This window comes from Miscanthus floridulus, chromosome 10 (genome assembly GCF_019320115.1).
Source record: "Miscanthus floridulus cultivar M001 chromosome 10, ASM1932011v1, whole genome shotgun sequence".
Lineage (NCBI taxonomy): Eukaryota > Viridiplantae > Streptophyta > Magnoliopsida > Poales > Poaceae > Miscanthus > Miscanthus floridulus.
In genome coordinates this window covers 117,952,713-117,958,221 of record NC_089589.1, presented here as the reverse complement: position 1 = coordinate 117,958,221, position 5,509 = coordinate 117,952,713, and positions in this window count along the sequence as shown.

Here is a 5,509-nt window from a genome sequence, read left to right as displayed (position 1 = left end):
TCACAGCTTTCCTACACGTTCAGGTTGAGTTTGACCTTCAATTTGTGAAATATCTCCGCAATTTGATACTTTAATTTGATGGTTAAATGTCCAATAACTAAGCTGCAGCCCTTTCTTGAACATAATTATAATCATCCTTAATATGTTGAGCAGATTTAGACTGGATTTGATGAGAGATTAATACACCACAAAATAGTAGCTTTGGATTGTATCTAGATTGTCTAAGCTGCTGCATTTGCCAATGATTTATATATGGCTTCATCAATCCTTTGGTCTTGAAACTGTTAGCCTGCATTCTTGCACTCCATGGCATTAAGTATTCTTCAAAAATTATTGTAAAACCTTGGGTTGCTCAACAGTCATTAGGTCAAGTTTATAGGGCTAGAAATCAAGTGGAAATCCTAATCGTTTTGATTGGAGTGCTAGCAAAAAGACATTAAGTGATCATATTACACTACTCTTCTCGACTGTTTGAATACCTTAACTTGTCTAGATTCGGAGAGTAGTCACTATAACGGCGGCCATTATTGTGAGTCACTATATAAAGTTGGCCTAAGCAAACCTTGCCAAAGCATTAGTGGGAGGCAGTCAGCGTAGTCCCTCTTTTGGGAGTAGTTTATGATTTGGAGGAGTGACAACAACGAATAGATCTAAAAGCCTAGGTCTGATATAAAGGGGGAAATGTTTTGAAGATGCAATGAAATAGATCTCAAGCCAGAGTTGTGTACTAGATTAGGTTACTATCTCATTTATTGCAAACTATCCCTAGGTTCTAGAGTAGCCAACGCCGTAATAAGGCATGGGACCGCCAAACAACTATTGTGGTCAACTCTCTTAAAAAGGTGTATGATCAACTAACCCCTATCAAACAACAGCCACCAACCTCCATCAACCCAATCTCCGTGGATGGATGCATCCCTATTGATTGCATCCCAATATGGCCTGTTCGAGCCACCAGCTCGAAGTTTCCAACTCCACTGATCAAGTCCTCTGTCGCTACCTGCTCCACATTACGCCATGTCCTTCCCCGGACACACAACGACAACCCATCTCCCCTTTCCTTTCTTCCTCAATTCGAAACCCGGTTGGAATCTCCCCTTTCCTTTCTTAATTGAGCCCCATCATGCGCCGTCCGCATCAACCCCTATCAATGTTGTTTCTGTAGTTCTGTTCAAACTATCCAACATTTGTTCTTTGGTTGTCACTTTGCAAGCTATGTTTGGAATACTATGCATATCAATTTTGGAATTCAACCATGTACTAGCTTTGTTAATTGGTTTGGTTCCTGGTTATAGGGTTTAAGCTTAAAGCTCAGAAACCAAATTTTGCTAGGAGTTGCTGTGCTATCTTGGGTGATATGGTTGAATAGGAATGATGTAGTATTTAACAAGGCTAAATCTAATACTTCTATGCAGGTAATTTTTAGGGCGACATTTTTTATCCGACAGCGGTCCATGATGAATAAAGAGGAGGAGAGACCATTGTTCAAGGAAGGCTGCAGAAGATGGGAGACTTTTATTATGGCTATCTACGAAATTTGGGTGGAACTTCATGAATCGTGTTGAGGCTTAGTGCTTTTCTTTGCTGTGCTCACTAGTCGGGCTGAACCTTGTTTATGTTTTCATATGGGTATGTTAGCCTTATGGTGTCAGTTTGTATCTTAACTATCAGCTATGTACCTCCCCGAATGGTAGAGCCTGAAACTTTGTTCCCTTATATAAAAAAATCAATCCCTATTGTAGGATTTGAAGCTACCACCATGCCCTGGGCAGCTCCCGATAGCGCAAACCCTAGAAGCACCACCTCCATAGTTGATCTCTGTCGCCGTCACCTTTCTGCTGCCATGAGCACCTCTACAAGCTTCGACCGATGGTAAGCAAGCTCCTAATAACACCCTTGTCCTTTATCTCACTCTGTTGCGCCAACGCAAGCTCGTCGGGGCAAAACCAATACACCCAAGCCGTCTAATCGTGCCTCGCGTCGCCTTCAGCCATCTGCTGCCCTCACCAACACCCAACCAAGTTCGTCGTGTTGATCCTTCCTCTGTGTGTAGATCCCATGGGCATCAATGGCTGGAAATGCCGTTCCGGTGAAGTTCCAGTAAAGTCGAGTCGCCCCCATCCATGGCACTACCATCCATCAGCCTCGCCCTGACGATCAGACGCTGTCAGCTGTCCATTCCTTCAGCAACGAAAGAGGTTAGATTGGCTTATCCCTGTACCCCTTCAGTCCATAGTGGACCAATGGACTTAGCCCACGAGAAGACCCACCAATCGGTCGTCACCACTTAGCCGCCACGTAGTTCCGCATCATCACGGAGCAGTCAACCTTGGCCTTTTTGCCTAAGAGCCCCTCCTTTTTCTTAAATAAACCCTTAGTCCATCCCAAATTTCGTTTCAATCTGTTTTTTCTTACAAATGACCCCTTCCCTTTTTGAGAAATCTAACCCGCCATCCTGAGGCCTTTAAAAATCAGTTTTTAATTTGTTTTATTTCTAAAATCAAGTTTCAGATATTTACAATGTGCCACTGATCTTGTTTTATGCGTAGAATCTTCGTTTTAGTTCTGTTTAAGTCTGTTCAAGTTGCGTTAGATTCATAGTAATGTAACCTACGTGTTTGTAATGATGTTTACCATGTAACGTGTTTGTGAATTTTATAAAATAAGTATTAACTTGATTAATGCTTATGTAACTAGATTTATAATAAAAGCATTATAGGTTTTATACAATGCTCTTTTATAAATAAGTGTTAATTTGATTAATACAAAGTTAAGCATGTTTTATCAATTATAATTTGATTAGTTAAACATGAGTTATATTAAATTTTATTAGATACTCTCGCTCACATGTTATTTCTATTGCAAGTTAATGTTTAAATGATTAGATATAACCCAATTTTTCAATTAAAATACAATCCGACAATCACTACTGGAATCTCGCTTTTTTCTGTGTGTGCGAAAACACACAGAAAAATGCGAATACCGTCAGAAAAATATTTTTCTGACGGTGTACCCTCAGAAAAATACCCACAGAAATATAATTTTTCTGTGGGTTCACCGTCAGAAACAATTTTTCTGTGGGTCTCACACGCACAGAAAAATTGTGTTCGCCCAAATTAAAACTAATTTTTCTGTGTGTTAATCCACATATGAAAAAAGAAATAAACGCACAGAAAAACACATGTTTTTTTTCTGTCGGTCTAGGTGAACTCACAGAAAAATTTATTTCGCCCAGATTAAAAAAATATTTCTGTGTAGCCAACCTCACAGAAAAAAAGAGTTAAACACAAAAAAAAATATTTTAAAACAGTAGCAACAGCATATTAAAATATACATTTTCCATACAGTAATTTCTGTGCATGACCAACAAGGTTTCATTCAAATAATACACAAATCAGTAGTTCATCATGAATGGAGTCAAACACTTATGTCAAAAATAGAATCAGTCTGATCTATCAGCAAGAATATCAAGCAAAGAGTTATGGGGCTCTAGCTCGTCGTGCCACAGGGGTAGCTTGTCGCCAGGATAAAAGTTCCTCTTCACGCCATCGGCATTTATCTGCAGTGCAACCAAATTGAATTTATTTTGAACTAAAAAAAGGTTTAAGCCAAGAGAACACAAGCATAGGAAATGGCAGTAAGAGATAAGTATAGGCAAAACAGTACATATACATGAGATCCCTGAACATATTATCATCAGAAATAACATGACTACATTTTTTTCACCAAAGGACCAAATGGCATGAGACAACACGGCTACTAGAGTAAGAAAAGAAAAAAAAAAGAAGCAATGAAATGAAAACCATATATCAAAATAGATAATTCAATAAAAAGAAAAATGAAATTACTAAACAAGGGGTGCCAGTGCTAACAAAATGCAAGCATTAGCATACAGCACACTACTAGCAAAGAAAAGGAAGCAGACTAATTTTGACATCCATGAAACTCACTGTCTCATATCAGGAAATTTAATAGAAAGAAACTAAGCCTCTTAGAGTTTTAGTCACTTAAAAAGGTACATGCATCAATGTGAGAAAACAGTAGCCTTGTTAAGAACCTAATAAGATGGTAAAACATTCCACTGAGACATAAGCTTATTAAATTTACAAAAAAAAGAGAGCACAGGCTAGTGTAAAAGCTTCATAGCTTGGCCCAACTACATAGGAAAATCATACATCTCTGTTCCTACAAAATACGTACGTGTGACTCACTTAAGCAACAATCCCTTTGAATTAATAAAAAGGGACTTAAGAACCTGGTTTGATTATTTGAACCACAGCAGCAGCACTGCCTTTCCATTGGAAGAAGTCGGAGTGTAAAAGTCTAGGAACCAAATGTTCAACAACTTGTTCAGCTTTTAATTTTTCAGGTGAACTCATAAGAACCAAAAATATCAAAATGATCTTTTCCTCACAGACGATAAAATACCTTCCATACAAGTAAACAAGATCCATAAAAAAAAGAGTACACAAAAAATATCCAGAGTAGTTAGCACCAATGATCCCCATTAGGACAAAAAAAAGTGAAAGATGGAACAAAAGAAAAAGAGGTGTTCATAACCATTACATATTTAAGTAAAAAACATAAGGACTCCCACAAGAGAGAGTTAAAAAAGCACAGTTATTAATCACAAAATTATTTAAGGATGAAGAACTTGGAAAGCCAAGTAATTGGTTACAGACCGAGCACAAGTGTGGGCATATATACATCTGTTCAAGCAGTGGCGGATGCACGATGCCGGATAAGGGGGGGCTAAAACAATGGAGATGTTGATTTGCATGAAGATTTAATGGTGAAATCAAGCTTTTGTTACAGTGATTAGTGGTGAAATCAAGCCATTAGGGGGGGGGGGGGGGGCTGGAGCCCCCCCCAGCCCCCCCTTTGGATCCGCCACTGTGTTCAAGGTAAACCAAGAAGTAGAATATTGCACAAATTAGTTATGCTAGGGCATGCCCAGCAACAGCAGAACATTCGGATGATAACTAAAGAATTTTGCAGATGATCATTACAATATAGCAAGCATAAGTAGGAGTCCTATTCATCAGTCTCAACAAATATTGCAATACAAGATTATTCATTATCAATGCAGATAACTGATATTGCAAGGCCATGAAAGAAACTACCTTCTCTTCCCTCATATATCAGAGATTATGACAAACGCCCAAATTACCTACAAGTGAGAAGATAAATTCATTTGGCAGGGTGAATAGTGCAACCAAATTGAGTTTATTTTGAACTAAAAAAAGGTTTAAGCCAAGAGAACACAAGCATAGGAAATGGTACTGCTCAATGGAAAGAGACAACTGATTCTGGTAACAAGGACTGGCGTTAGAAATCATTGTTGAAAAAGATGATGCTGTAAGCAATGGTGATGCCTGGAGGACAACAATTGATGCCTGCTTACCTGTACTTGACCTCATTGACACACGGAGGTCTATTCCATATGGCATTCAGCAAGTGAGGGAACTTATTGGCATCTCATGTGCCTTCAATCAAGTTGTGCAGGTTT